The 16397-nt window shown below is 35.7% G+C and overlaps 1 pseudogene; it reads left to right on the plus strand.

The window, feature by feature from the left end:
• The first annotated feature begins 1078 nt into the window (after positions 1-1078).
• Positions 1079-16397, plus strand: part of LOC135323595 (gamma-2-syntrophin-like) — an 89098-nt pseudogene continuing 73779 nt past the window's right edge.

Genomic DNA, 16397 nt, shown 5'->3' on the forward strand with positions numbered 1-16397 from the left:
GACCACAAGGTGGACAAGAGAGGGTCAGATACCAGCGGAGAGAGACACTCAAGGTTCATAAGGGGTTAAGCAGGATAAGTTTAACAAAGGACTTACTCTACAGACTGCATGGGGAGCCCCAGGAAGCACGAGGAGGGGTTGCCAATGGGAGGCTGCTGGAGGCACGGGTAGGACACACAGGTCAGACGCCCAGGTGGGAGTCAACTTGTTGTTCCTAAGGACCCCTTAAATCTACTAGAAGTGTTTCCTCATCTCAGCTGTGCTAACCTGAGTAGCTACTGTCTGGAAAGCAGCTAGACGTTGTTGACAAAATGGAATATGCATGCCTGACCTTGATGGGAATTTGGTCAGTGCATAGTTTCACACAATGGGCCTGCTACTATGTACGCTGCCAGTCACTGATTCCTCACCAGATCTTCAGCAGGTGTTGTCACTACATGTATATACACCTACATTCATGCGTATATATATAGTTATGTAGTTATTGTTGCTGTGGGCTGTATTGCTTAGCACAGTGTACCTGTTTTGTGTTAGGAGTTCTCAAGTGTTACAGAAATATCACTAGTACATAAAAATAAGATTTATCATTATATTTAGACTGTGTCTAAATGCTGGGGCAATAATGGGAGGAACAGAGAAAGCAGTGGTGATAACCCCATTCAAATTTCAGCTTATCCTGTATGTCATTTTAAGACAGTATTCATCAGATTTGGGGGAAGTTTAAAAGAAAGAAACTTTCTTTGAAAGAAAGAAGCTTCCCCCAAATCTGATGAATAGTGTCTTAAAATGTAAGAAATGTACTTAAACATTGGTTGCAGATTTTTCTTCTTTTCTGAAGATTCTTTTAGATTGTATCTGTAGGACCAAGATGCACTTCCTACCTTCAAGTCTGAGTGCACATATTGTACACATGCTAACTCCAAGCTTATACTGCTAGATGTTAGAGGGATAGAGATAATAAATAACCCTAATATAAAACTTTGTACCTAATAAGACTAAATGTAAATGTTGAAACAAAAAGGAGAGGAATAAAAAAAAAATACAAAGATATACGAAGTTAAAAAGTTGACCTACAAAGATGTCAGCTGCAGGCTGGGATGAGAATAAGGCACACACTGCTGTATCACGGTTTTCATGTGAAAACCAGTATGTGCGGATTACAGGGGAGCTGCACCACTATGAAAAGTCCCCTTCTCTAGAAAAGATTGTCCAGGATTGTACAGCATGCTATGGAATGCACTTGTAGCTTGTGCATAGCTTTTGAATCCGGTGAAGTTCCTTAAGAGAAGCCAAACTCTTATTCATGAAGTAAAAGTATGAATGTGATAGATACGTATCTCCTTTTTTTTCTGAGGCTCACTCATGTCGATTTTTGAGAAGTGTTAACAGTATGTAAGTTTTTGTTAAGTTTAGAGGAATCCTGAAGTTAAAGAATGGAATTAAGATAACTAGTGCTAGTACCATATACTGACTCTTTCTGGCATATTCATGGTCATTATAGTATTCAAGAAGGGGACTAAGGTCTTCAAGTGAGTTCTAAGGAGGTATAGTACAGTAAAAAAGGATCTAAAGATTGGGAAGATTATCTGATATTTCTAAGGCCAGTAATTTCACAGAGCATTCAGTTTGCTTAAAATAAAAATTATTAAAATGTTTTCTATATTGCTTTATAGAATTAAGATGTTAAGAGCTTCTCTCTTCTCCTAATTAAACGGTAGCATCTCAAACTCTCTTATCTCTTCATTGAAAAGGTTTGTGTTGGGGGGTCAGTAGGGTTGTTCTGTTTTGCAGAAAAAAATTAAAATAGGGAATTACTTTCTTCTTCTGAAACATGTTATTTTGTATATAATACCTTCCATAGCGTTTTCAGTGCTTAGATGCTTGCAGCCATACACCAGATTAGAAAATACTTATCAATTGCTACTTCATATTACCTATTGGAATCTAGACAAGAGATAAGCCAGAAGTTGCTAGCTGAATTTCCAGAATGTTTTTACCAACACATGTAATCTGGTTGGGCTAAAGTATTGATTCTGACAGTATTTCTTATACTTTCTCCTCCAATTCATACTCTACCATAGTTTAAGAATCACTTGTACTTACATCCTCAGACTAATGTGTTGGCATGCACAGAGGAGAGGAGATGGCTGAGATGGGAGTAGGCAGTGCACAGAGCAGAGAGAACCTATGGATTTTGGATGCTACTGACACATCACCAGCTCTTGTCTGAGAGTATCTGAATGGCTCCTAGCAGTAATATGTTCTCATTGCATCTGTTCCCTGTGCTGGCATTAGATGCAAGGTATTAGACAGGTATTACTACCTTAATCCTATAATTATGAAAAATTTTGTTTTTTAAAGGGAATGGACACACACCATTCTCACTGATTTAAAGAAAAATGGGGGTCAATACTATGTTTATTTTTTTCATTTATTGTTCTGATTATTTCATGTGGTTTTGAAGCACAAACCATGACAATGTTTTCTCCTGCATTTAACATTGTTTAGTTTTAAATTGGTTTAGTTCATTTATCAGATTGACTGTATTCAGGGAATGATTTTACACACTATGAGATTAGGTAGACTACTGGCTCCTAAGAGAATGGAGGATGTTTTATTTCTTGTTTTTATGTATGTTGCATTTTCTTGAAATAATGGTTCAGTTTTCTCACCCAAAATAAAGCCAGTTCATATTCTGCCCATGTGCACTGCTTTTCTGACATGCAGTAAAAGGCAGTATAGGTAAAAGTTCTTAGCACCTGTTGTGTGTTTATTGGCAGTATCAGTTGATTCACTGACAAGTGTATCTCAGAATAGCATCTGTAGCAATCATAAATGACATGGGTTTTGACAGTCTTATCAGCAAGGCAGAAATTATATGGGCAAAGAAACTAAACTAGTTTTTATTACCTGGAGGTGATCTCTCTAGGTCAAGATAAAGTGCAGCTACATGATCTTGCAGTCCATTTCTTAGTGCTGATTAATATAGTCAGGCTGAATCTCTAAAATAATAACAGACAGAATCTCAGTAAAGCACTGAGTCAGATCTGTTTTATATTGGTGAACTGCCCTCCTGCTGCTTGTATTGTTGTTGCACATACAAAACTCTAAACCTTCTGAAAGCTATTCCTCACAAAACTGTAAGTTACATCCCTTAAGGGTTGTTTTTCAGTACCAAGGAACACTCAAGAACTGTCAGTGTAACTCAGCTATTCTCAGTGGTGAGGAATGATAGAGAAATTTGTAAAGCTACTCTTTGCACTGTGCATGGGAATTCAATGAGAATCACTAACCAAAACATTTTGGAACAACTGTAGGCCATATGGCTGAAAGAAGCTCCAGAAGGGAAAGAGATCTCAATGGACCTGGAGACAGATCTGCAAAGAGACATTTCTACAACCACAGCCTGCTATCAAAATCAGAGTGAGGTTTGATAAATGGGTCAAGTAGTTTAGGAAGGGACTGATTCTATATGGTATCAGATTAGGTAGGCTACTGCCAAAGCTCCTGAAAGAATGGAGGATGTTTTATTTCTTATTTTTATCTAAGTTGCATTTCCCTGAAATAACAGTTGAGTTTTCTCACCCAGAATAAAGATTTCCTTATTTGAATATGGTATGTGACTTTGTAGTTGAGAAGAAATGCTTCAGAAAGAAGTCTGTTAATGTTCCTAAGCTTGCAGCTGTAGGAATCCCTTGTTTGTCAGTAGCCACTGTTTGTAGATGGAATACGTCAATGATGCCTTTATCTGCTACCTATGAGGAGGTTAATATTTCTTATCTCATGTTCATTGAATTACACAGTGCCTGAGTGCACATGCATGCACACAAACATACGACATAAACAGCTAAAGTAAAATTCATATAGAATTTAGGAATATGTGCGAGTGATCTAGTTAATTAAAAATAAAAAATAAAAAGCCTTGAACTGAAGTTCTTTAGAGTCTGTGGGTTTTTTTTTTTTTTTTCTGATGAATGTAGATAAGTTTAAATTTCTGGTACTGCATACATCCAGAGCTGCGTTTTTTCAGTGCTTCTTTCCTACGTAAGATTTTTCATTTATTTGAAAGAGGAAACCTCAGTTCTAAGATGTTTAGGGTTCAGAGAACTCATAAACTAACAGGTTTGGGTTTTGTATACAATACAGTAGCTTCTGAAGCTATTAATACAATAGCCTAGTGATTAAGAGTACTTATCTAATCCAAAAGGCAGAAAGTTAGGTTTTGAGGAGCTATCTAACCTTTAGGGAATCACACCTGCATCTTCTATCTCCATAAAGAGTTCCCTGTTTTCTATGTGCGTAAGTCGGGTGAGAGGTACTCCATCAATTCTGTTCAAAAGGCGCTCAGCAATGAGGTTTGGGTAGTCTCAGTTCATGTTGGGTTGTATTTTATGCTTAGCATTGTTAATGTCATACGAAATAGTTAATGAGTGGGAGAATGCCTGCCGCAGGATTACTGAGTCATTCTTCTGGCTTGCTTTATTTCCTTTGGCACCATGATCATATTCAGTGATCTGCTTCAAGAGGAGGCTTCTGAAAAGTCATCCTCCAGCATAGTTTGAACATACTTCTTCCTGTTCACGTCCTGGGAGATGAAGATGTCATTTGTAAACAGCTAAATCAAGTTTATGAATTGTAGTGTGTGATCCAAAGGACTACTACAAGGACGCTGGTGGTAAAGGTAGAGACACTGGATTCTTTCACTGGTGCCTGCCACAGTGATAAGGTATTAAGGGGCAGGTTCAAGAACACAGTCTCTGCTTTTATTTTTTTGGTTTGGCTTTTTTTTAATCTTTTTATTGTAGCACTAAAAAGTGGTATTTAGAATTTTTCCCCTTTTGTTCTTCATTTCTTCTGTTTTAGAACACCTGCTGGTTCAGTCTTAGAGTATGTGAGGAAGTGTGCTGCATAGACACAAGTTTAGATAACCCACACTTTATTAAATGGAAGATTATGTGTAATCTCATGTCAGTTTGGCTGACAGGTGTTCCAGAGTCACCATGGGTGAATACATTTGGAGAGGAAGCTACAAGATCTGGGAGTAGTGGGAAAGGAGGTCAATTTAGTCTATCTACTGCTTACCAGCCTCACAGCTGGCACTGTGGAGATGGTTATGTAGATGTCTGATCTTGGTTGCACCAAATGTATAGCTTTGTTTCTTGATCCTTGCACTTTCAGCAAGGTTAAAAGATTCTAGCTTCCTTGGAATCTAAACAACTAGCTGGGCTGTCAGCAACAATCACAGCTTTCCTGTTTCACACTACTAATTATTAGAATTTACTTTTCTCCACAGTTCTTCAAGCTGCTACAGACTTGCTATCAACTTGCAGTAGTTGCTACCCTTCTATGGGCTTATCTTGATGGCTTTATTTTCTAATATAATTTGGCTGTTTTTTTGCACCTTATTTTGTACTTCAGCTTTGCATTGTTGTTTCTTTATCCTTTTCATCTAACTTCGAGCAACTGTCCTATCCCACAGTTCTCCCATTCTTTGCATTATTGCACTCATATGCACCAACCAAACATCAGAGGGCAAGCAGATAGAATCCTTAAAATAACAGTGTGTCCAAATTTTGGCTGATACACAGGCACGAAGGGGAGCTGCCGTGGCCCAAACTGTAATTTTTGTGTTATATTTTGTATTCATGCCTGTCCTAGGCCTGACTCAGGAAAATATTCATGAGGTCATCAGATAAGCCAGTGTTTAATCCAATTGAGATATATGGAAATGAAGCATGTGTTTAACTATTTTAATTATTGCATATGGCAGTTTCTCTGAATGGTATGTTAGCAACAGATTCAAATACAATAATAATAAAACCAAAAAGATTAATGTAAATTTCATTTTAGATTTATTGCAGTCTGTGTGAGGGATTGCCTGTTTCCATTTCATATTATTAGAAAATAGATCTTTGAATTTTTAGATCACGACAGACTTAAGGACATCATGGATATTGATAAAATTCTGGATGAGTTGCTGTAGGTAGTGTTTGAAAAAAGTGTAGATGAAAACAGAAAACTGGAAATCAGAATTGAGTGAAATGATGCTTTTACAGTAGGTAATACAACAGACTGTGAAGAAATGAAAATAAATTATTTTCCGTGAAAAATAAATTTATTTTTAGAAATAGTATATTGGCATGGGCAGACTGTTAGTACAGATAATTTTAATGCAGAAATTAATCTTGTTTCTGTATTGATCATCTGAGAGCAAATATATTTTGTTTCTCTCATGGCTAATCAGATTATCACCCAACACAACACAAATCGAACAGTCAGTTCTCCTAATAAAATGTCAGTTCTACGTTTGCCCCAAAATACCCTTACAGCCTGCAAAATTCTATTTCGTGTGCATCAATCCTTTGCATTGAATGGTGTGTATATTAAAATAAAAACTGAATATATATTTTTTACTCCTTTTAAAATTTTTAAATCAAAATCTTTGATGTTGTTTCCTTCTTCTAGTAATGCTTCACTATTTAACAGAAATCAAAATGGACACTCCTTCCAATGAAACCGAATCAGGAATTACAGTAACTATACTTTTAAAAATTATTTTTCTGGTATTTTACAGATATTTTTCTCAGTAGCCTATGTCAACTGAGAAATATTTCTACAACATAGAACCAGTTCCTCCCATGCTGTCTATGTGTTATTGGGGTATGAGGAACATGGACAGACAGCCTGTGGGACAAACTCCCAGTACGTTAGTTTATATTTAATTTTGGGACTATTTCAGATCATTGTCAGAGAGAGTTATGTCCAAAACAATGCACCAAAGTCCTTATTTTTATAAGCTCTGCCACACTGTTGTAGGGCAAACTATTCTTAAGCATCCCAATATTGTCTGCATTGGTCAAATCATACATCTACCATATGTCTGATCAGAACTTATTCTAGAGAATTACTGGATCAAGCATTTCCTTGATCAGGTCAAAACAAAATAAAATAAATTATCTTGTGTATCATAATGGAAGGTCGCTCTAGGAGCGGTGAATAAATGGGTCTTTTTAACGGTGAGCCACAGAAGGATGTGCTGGCTCTTTACTGCCACATCGAAGGAGGAGGCTGTCTTGATTTTACCCTAATTATTCCCTATTTTAAGGAGCAGTAAGAAATTCTAACTCTAAGTAAAGACATTTTTTTCCTAGAGAGAGTGGTGTCTGCAGAAAACTTCAGCAATGCTTGTATGCAAGTACTTTATTTTCAGATGTTGTTGATGGGGAGTCTAAAGTATCTTTGTATTTGAGGATTGAGAGGTGACAAATATGTGTTAGTAAAAAGTGCAAAAGATGATCTGGAAAACCTGGTGTCTGAACTAAGCAAATTATTAGCAAGTAGCAAAAAAATAGAGTTAACAAACACATAGACAAAAATGATTTGCTGGCAAAGAGTCAGTATGTCTCAGGAACCTACTAGAGCTTTGTCAAGAATCGAGAAGCGTGTGGATAAAGGAAATTTGATCAATATAGTCTGCTTGGCTTTACAAAAGGCTCTCAACGAAATGCTTATCTCAAACATGCTTTTAAGTAGACTAACTAACCAGTGGATAAGAATGACAGTTCTTGCTTGGATAAATAATTGATTAAAAGATGGGAAACAGAGGAAAAACTATCTGGTCAGTGTTCACAGTGAAGGGATACCATCACAGCTTTGCTTCATTCACAATGAACTGTGAAAGGAAATAGTTGTCTTGGTGTGAAATTCATATGTCCTTCTACTGTTTGACTACCATTACTTGGGAAAAGACTCCATGGCAATATGGAGTATGGTTTGGCGACTTTGGTAGTTTTAAAGTTAGTGTCTTTATTTGCATTAAAAGTGAAAAAAAATCTAACATTCTTAGGGTAAAAAATTACCCTCTTTTGTGAGAAAGACAGAGAAATTGTTATTCTGTTACTTTATATGAAATGGTCATTTTGTATAAATATTGCTTTATGGAAATTGTTTTCTATTTTTGTCATTTTACTGCATTGAAAAAAGCATAATTTTCTCTTAAAATGACAGTAGCTCAATGCTGTATTTCCAAACTGTCCAAAGCAAAATTAATATTTCTTTTTATGCTGAAACCATTGTACAGTACTTGTGGCAGACAAATCCACAGACATCAGTGTGCGCGCTTGCGTGACTGTCTGTGTGTTTGTGTGAATACTGCTTAGCAAGTTCTACTGAAGTCAAATCAATAAATATTTCCTTTAATTAAATCATATTATTTGGAAAGATGCACTTCTATCCAAAATGGTCAGGAGTTCCATATACTTAAGTTGTATGTTATATGTCCATATCTTCAAACATTATGTGTCTGTCATATTATGTAACAGTGGTGAGTCTAATCCTTTCTAGTTAATGAAGATCTCAACATAAAATTCTGTATGGGTTTGTGTGTGTGCCTGCAAGTGTATAATGCAACAGAGATTTAAGAGAACAGTATTGTGCAAATCAAAAAATAAATAATAATAACAAAAGAGTTATTTGTTTATATTTTGGGGGAAAAGAAAATAAAAAGACCATTACCATACAGAGGGCCTTTTAACTTTCTTCTAAGTGGCCTTCCAAGTGCCACAAGCTTGTTTCTGCAGGGTTAGGAATAGTAAGGGATATCCCACAGAGTACTACTGCACAGGTATACGAATGTGCAGGAACTCTGTAACAGGTTTACTAAATTTGTTTTTTTTTAAAAAATCATCTACTTTGTTCTACTTAATCTTACAAAGTAGCATTTGAGCACACAGACAGTAAATTCTTGCCGCTCATCTTATGTACGAATTGCCAGACAGCTGGGTTATCAGGTTCATCTTTCTTTGACACACCACTTTTTGTGAACAGCCCAAGTGGTCTATGATGTTCTCTGTGACTTTGAGGGAAACCCAGGGAAATCCGTGCTAAACGGCTATTGCACAGTACAGTTCCTGTTCTGGTGTTGTGTGGTGTGGGCTAGGTGTTAGCATGTGTGCTCTCTGTGCCTAGTGGAGAAGAGAAACACGATGCAGAAAGATTTTACTGAGATTTGTCTGGTTTTGGTCGGGGACACATCGCATTGTCCCCAAGGTGAGCGCTACCCTAGAGTGGAATGAATTGTTCACTAGAAATGCCTATTTGTATTCACCATAAACAAAAACCTACATGACTAGTTAAGATGTAAGTTTCATTGAACTGAATCCCATTTCAAGACAGTAAACTTTTTTTCCCATTAACTAGAAAAGACAAAACTGAGCATCTAAGAATATAAAAAGAAGCACAAGGTACTACGCAACATTTTTTCTTCATATTTTTTCATAGTAAATTAGTGAGTTTTAATATAATTTTGGTATTTCACACAAATGGTAATTTAATTGAAATCTTGCTCACCAATCCAGGAAAATACTTAGAAATATTTCTTATTTTAAGTATGTGAGTAATGTCACAGAAGTGAATCAATAAATAAGAAGTACTTCTTTAAAACAGAGAATCCATTCAATGGGGTTGTTTTAGATTTTCAGAATTTCAACTGCTTTTAGTCAGTAGTCATCAAGCGTCTTTGCCAGATCTTTGAACTCTTCCAGCTATTTTTTGTAATAGTTTAATATATTATTGGCTTGTCTGGCAGAGGGTGATGGACTTGGACTTGAATAGGTTGATTCATTAAGGACACAAGGGAAAATTTGAAAATTGCTCTTCTTCCTTAAGATATTGAAATTTTCGTTTCACTCATCCCTTATTTCATCATTCATTCTTTGTAAATTATTATTAGTTCTTTGCACAGAGTCTTCTTAAGTTCTATTACAAGTGGAACACAGACTATATCCTTGAGTTTGTATCTACGTAATATCAGAAAGAAAAAGGCTGACTAGAAAGAATTAGATACATGCCTAAAAACGTTCATGGTGGTCAACTGCTTAGCAGATACTTCACATCGAAGTTTGTAACATAATAAAAACCATATAAGTAGAATTGTAGTGATAAATTAATAAAATCAGTAAAATAGGAGAAAGAGAATTATCAAATACCTTCACAAATTGATAAATTCATCTTTTGATATGTATGTGAAATAATAAAAACATTTTTATGATAAACCATTCATTTACTAATTTTACTGTGTAGTAGTGCCTCATAATAGTATTAATAAGTAATTTTTTATTGACATATCCAGTTATTAAAGTCATTTATTAAAATCTGCTGCTACCTTAAACAATTTAAGATATTAATTTATTTGCACTGTGAAAACTACCGTGTTATTTTCTGTAGATTTAACTACCTGCTAAATTTTAATACATAATTCAGCTATATTTGAGTCAGCAGCCATGTGAAATTTGGAGAAAATAAAAGTAAAGTTTTCATTCAATACCAATAGAGGGTTAAATACCTAAAGATTCCTGCAGGAAATAATGAGCAGTACAGATTACAACTGCAAGTGAAATGCTTTTTGTTTTGTTAGATTGAACATGTACTTGCTACATTAAAATATATAGATACACTTGCAGATGTACATGTATTTCTGACTTGAGACTGACACTGACCTTTTATCTTCAGGTTATTCTTCAAAGCTTTACAGTTTCTCCTGTGGGGAGCTTTTCATTTTAAACATGTTCTTTTGCCCAACAGAGAAAATGTTACGATGTCAGCAACAACATGTTAATTGAGATATGGCAAGTATAGTATGAGAGTTTGATCAAATAAATGAAGGCTAAGACAAATATTTTACTACATATGAAGACTGCGCACCTCTTTCATTTCTTGGAATATCTATCTTAATGCTGCCAAGATGAGTATTTTTTCAACAGTACACTGTACATTTCACTTTAATAGTTAGGCTTTTATACTGCAATTTCAGACTTCTATCAAAATATAAGAAATATTCAGATAATACTGGGAGGTAATTCCTCCAAGTCCAGAAGAACCAGTAGCTAAGAGTTTCTCAGGTCACATGTAGATTATCTGATGCCTTTGGATGTTGTGGCACTGGTTCTTCGTTTCAGCTGTGTGGCTCTCCCATTTTATCAGTACTTTGCAAAATTATTTTTAGACATCTTAATTGTAGTAAATTAATTTGCTCTTTTGTATGGAGAGTTTAGAAGTGATGTTATAAATGGTTTCCATCTAAATGAGATTGTGATTCTGTATTCCCTATCCCTTTTCCTCCCATGTCTCCTTTCCCAAATGAAATTCAGTCAGAAACTGATCAAATAAGTATTAAGGAAAAAAAAAAAAAAAGAAGAAGAAAGGATGTGGTGATTCCTAAGATGGTCTTACATATCCATTTACTTCCATATAGATGTTGCTGCCTTGCTCAGATGTTCTAACAAAAGCAATCTCTTCCTCCTGTTTTTTTTTTTTTTTTTTTGATGTACTGAAAGACGAGGTGGATGCTTTTAAGAACCATTTTTAAATGAATTATTACCAGTAAAAAGAGACAATAAAATTGTACACATTTTCTGAAATATTGTATATACATTATTGCAAAGTTTTGTTGGAATTAAATCCTACTATATTAATGCAAGTCAAAAAAGTATGTGTTATTGCACAGAAACTTAGCAGTATTGTGTTAAATCACCTGAACATTTTGTTGCAATTCACAGTCTGTATTTCCTGAAATTGGCATGTGTTCAAGTAATGCAGATGCAGTAGAGTGGAAATAAACGAATCTCTGTAAAGATTATATTGAACATGTAGAGAAGAAGTGTGTGTACATTTTTGTGAGGTTGTATGTTTTGTCATGGGAAACCTAAAGAAATATGGAATAGGATAATCAAACTCTGTGTTCCAGAGAGACTGCAAATAAGTCTCAGGAAAATGTCAGCGAGGGAAGAAAAAGAAGAGCAATAGAAAAAGTTGAAAATCTGTCTCAGTGAGTTTTTGTTAGGGCTTTTGTTAGTGCCTTCATTGATGTCAGTTAAGTAGCTGTTAAAGAAAAAGAGAAAAAAAATAAAAACTTACAATATGCAATTGACTAACCGAGAGCTAAAGTGGCTCCCTTCTCTCTGTCTGTCTCTCTCTCTTTTTTTAAACAAAAACTTAATTAATCAAAGCTTGTAGAGCAAACAGAATTAAGGTATGTACTTTCATAGCCTTGACCCTCCTACTTCCCTTCTCCATATCCTTTCTGCTCATGAGAGCTGAAGAGAGAGGAAGGGAAAAATGATGGAGATTACCTAGAACAACTTGGCAAGGCTATGCTGTGAAATGACTTAGGAGGATCCATTGAGTCTCCTCTTTTTTTCAAAGTCTTTATGTGAAATGCATTTAATCTTTTGAAGATAGTTTTGGCATTTTCTGAATTTTCTGCTTACATCGTTCCCTCCACCCCCAAAAAATAGCATTTAAAAACAATAAAGCCAAAACCTTTGGTATTTTCTTACTCTAGCTGATTTCCATCACTGATCTAAGTTGTTACTGGATATTGAAGAAGAAATGTAGAGGTTTTTGTCTGTCGTCTTTTCTATGACTAGTTTCTGTGTATGAAATGTAATTTATTTAATTTGTAATGCCTTATTCTTTTCCGTATATGTTGCTGTTAGTTTTATTTCTCTAAATGGATTATATGGGTCATGAAATAAATGGCCAAATACTGAGTGACTGATAAGATTGGAGTGTGCTCCAGGCTAATAGGTTATCTCCAGTTACACAAAGACATAAAGAAACAATGTGGGCAGAATCCTTCCGCCCTGAGTATATTAATGAAGGGGAGCTGCATTCCTGGAACCCCTGCTGAAATAATTCCAAACACTCCCTGCTAGGTATTCCCATTATTAGAAGGTTTACTTTTTCAGTCAGACAGAGCGAGCATGGAGCTTGCCAAAGGATTTATAAGTGAACTTTAAACAAAATGGGATTTTCAGACATAAGAGAAATTGCAATTGCATATAAATAAGATTTTGTGGAGGAACTCTTTAACCATGAAACATTCAACAGGTCTCTGTTTAGTTAAAGCTTTTTAGTGTATTTCAAGGACTACACAGAGAAAAAAAGATAACAAGCTTCTGAAGATTTTATTTTCAGAACTTCATCTTGGTAGTTCTCAGAGTTCTCTTGTCATTGTCCCAGATCAGTCCCAAAACAGCACTTTAATTGTGTCCACTTTGTGGACAGTAAATACCTCTTACGGTGAGTAGATAGCTGCAGAATGGCTGCATGCATCAAAGAGCCCAAGCAGGAGCTGAAAGAAGTAGATGAACCCTTTTTTTAGTAGCATTTATTGAAGGGTTTAATATAGGAGCTTTCATTAGTTAAGACTTACCATGTATTTTAGAAAATTAGCTGCTGCTATGTTGGTAGGCAGTAACAGAAAGAGAAAAAAAATTTACATTAATAGGAAGAATGCTAATTTGAGTGCAGAATGAAGTCCTGGTGTTCATAGTTTGCCTAGGCTATAAAATAGTATTCTTTCAGTTACTCTTTGGAACTTTCCTGGGATATTTTTCTGGGGATTTGGTCATAGCAGAACAACCCTCCTATCTGACTGCGAGGCAAATAATTTAGCAATATTTTTTACCTTAGATGCGAAAGATATGAGTTTCATTTCATTTTTCCAGGTGCTAGTTTGCCATAGGCATTCTGTATCCCAGCCCTACGTAAAAATAAAACTACATAAAATAAGCAAATTACAGTACTACTGAAAAATATTGTGGGATACACAATTCATCATTGCTGTTTGCCAGATACCATAAGAAATGGGATCATTTCATCACTGGATGCATCTGTCAGCATTCCTTATTAAGAATCAAGTTCTAATATACCATCAGTCTTCAGCATCTTTAACATGAAAATGATAAACCTCACATGCTTTAACACACATTTTTGCCATTTGAAATTGCACCCTTTTGCACCTCTAGAGTTCTTTTGTAAAGAATTAAAAAAAAATCAAGAAAAAGATTTAAAAAATAGAGTAACACCATATGGTACCTATATTCGTTTTATACTTAAAAATGTTACATGATTTCTGTAATATATTCTTGGAAATGGACTTACTTTGAAGCACTAAACATGTTAAGAAAGCATCCAGAATTTAATAGTTCTAGATTTCAGTATTGTTATTTTACCACCACCTATTTCACAATCACTTAATTCCCTGAGTAAGAAAAGCAGCAAGTACTCTGGTATTACAAAAATGTGTGATATGCATAATCTTTGAACACAAAAGCTGAATTATTGTAATTAAAACCAATAGAAGAATGCAGCTTCTTGGCACAAAGGAGCTATAAGCAGAATTTAAGTCTTTGTTAAGTTACAGGCACAAAATGTAGCACTTAGATAAAGCACATAGACAGTAGGCCTGAACAGCTACCATTTAAAGCAGTACTTTCTACAGGTTAAAAAAATAATATTTTAAAAAAAAGTTTTACTTCCAAACTCAGGTATCTCTATCTCTTCCTATAACAGTTAGCCTTTTTCATTTCATAAATTCTGAAAGACCTACAAAAGAGTTTTAACAAATTGTACTAGTCATAAAGAACAAAAAAATAGGGTCGCTATTAGAGTTGCATGTAAACTGTAAATAATACAAATACAGTTCAGAAATTAAAAGTAATTTTGCATCAGTTTATATAAGGGAAAATAATATTGAATGCATGAGTAAAAGCAGGATGAGTGATCACAATTTATATGTTTTATTATGCTTAAAATGTGATCCTCATTTTGATCTAGGTGATCCTTGTCTTAGAGTTTTGAAAAACTGACACATGATGTAGCAGATCCTTTTACAAAAATCACCAAATACCTGGAGTTGTGCAAATACCTGGAGCAAGCAATTACAGTAGCTCTATATTTAACAGAGCTGGGGGGGGGGGTGTTGAGGGGGAAGGGTAAGAGTGATCTAAACAGTTTGCTTGTAATAAGATGAAAAATAATCTTAATTTTATTCCATTTTTGTAAAGTACATCAGACAAATAAAGATTAGATCAAAATATAATTCAAGTTTAAAAGTAGGTCATGTTAGATCAGTCATATTTCCGCCTCTTATGATTACTGAACTTGATCACCACCACCACTGACACCTGCACCCACCCTCCTCTTGGCATTGTTGCCAGCACCCTGTCTGCACACCCTGTCTGAGCACATGGACCACAACCCTTGACACCCTGCACAATGGGAGCCAAAGATCCAGTAGGTCAAAACTGTGCCTGCTACCAGCTGAGTGTGGGGTGTCCCCGCACTGTCTGCAGCAGCAACTTCTTCCCACCACAGCCTGCTGCCTCCTCACAGAGGGAGTGAACTTTGAGTGAGTCCTCTTCCTCACTTACTCCAGCCCTGCTCCCCACTACTTCACTCTGCTCCTTCTTCCTTCTCCTCCTATCTGTATAAAACCAAATGCCATGGAGGGAAACCAAATATTTAAGCTAAAGGAGAATGTTGAAATAAGAACAAAAGGGTATAAACTATCTGTGGATAAATCTCTAGCATCACTGAAAGTGTTGATAGGAAAAGAAATCATCTATTTTTAAAACGGGGCTTGATAGATTCAGGACAAGTACTGTGTGACATCCCTTGTTATCACTGACAGTCACTAGGAAGAACTTTCCACTCTAGCTTTATTTGATCCTTACATCATGTGCACAAACTAATCTGTTTTTTTCATTTTTGGTCACACTTCTGCACCTCAACTGGTAGTTAGCTTCTCTGAAGCAGTATCCATTCTTCCTATTTCCCCCTCCCCTACGTACCTTTTGCTATCTAAACAGTGTTTTGTGCTATCAAATAAATCACTGCCTTATCTTGGGTGACCCTCCGTTTTTCATCAGAGTGTAAAGAATTACAGAACATGATATATTCTAGCCCCATGTTATTATGAGGACCAAACTGGAAACTAGAAAAGACTTAGTGATGTTCAGTTGATTATGTAAATAAAATTGTACAAGATCAAGCTTATTCTGTTTCCATAAGTGGAACTCAGTCATTTTGCATCTTGTACATTTCCTGAATGGGAAAGGAAAATACAAGTTGTATAAAAGAATTAATCCCACATAAAATTAACTTCTTAATAGAGTTGTTGTATTTCTGATCATAAGTGATATGCATGAACTACTTCTTGGATTGTGGTTTGTAAAGATCATTATATAAGCTGTGTATAAGTTCTGTTTCTCTTCAAAAAGGCGTTGACTTTAATGGGGATGATCTAAACAAGAGGCGAAGAGGTCTCATAGCTGTTATTAATATTACAGGCAATATTAATTTGTTTAGCCACTAAATTGAGGCTAGATTGTGGTACCTGCTCTTGTTCCTTATTGTAGATACCAGACAAAACACTCAGAGCATAAATGGTCATCCACTTTGTTAGGGGGAGGCCAAATCCAGTAGCCCAGTAGTATCCTGGGCTGCATTAGGAAGGGCTGCATTGCCAGCAGTTCGAGGGAGGTGATCTTTCCCCTCTACTCAGCCCTGGGGTGGCCACACTTGGAGTACTGTGTCCAGTTGTGGGCTCCCCA

The sequence above is a fragment of the Dromaius novaehollandiae genome, chromosome 25 (assembly GCF_036370855.1).
Source record: "Dromaius novaehollandiae isolate bDroNov1 chromosome 25, bDroNov1.hap1, whole genome shotgun sequence".
Taxonomy (NCBI): domain Eukaryota; kingdom Metazoa; phylum Chordata; class Aves; order Casuariiformes; family Dromaiidae; genus Dromaius; species Dromaius novaehollandiae.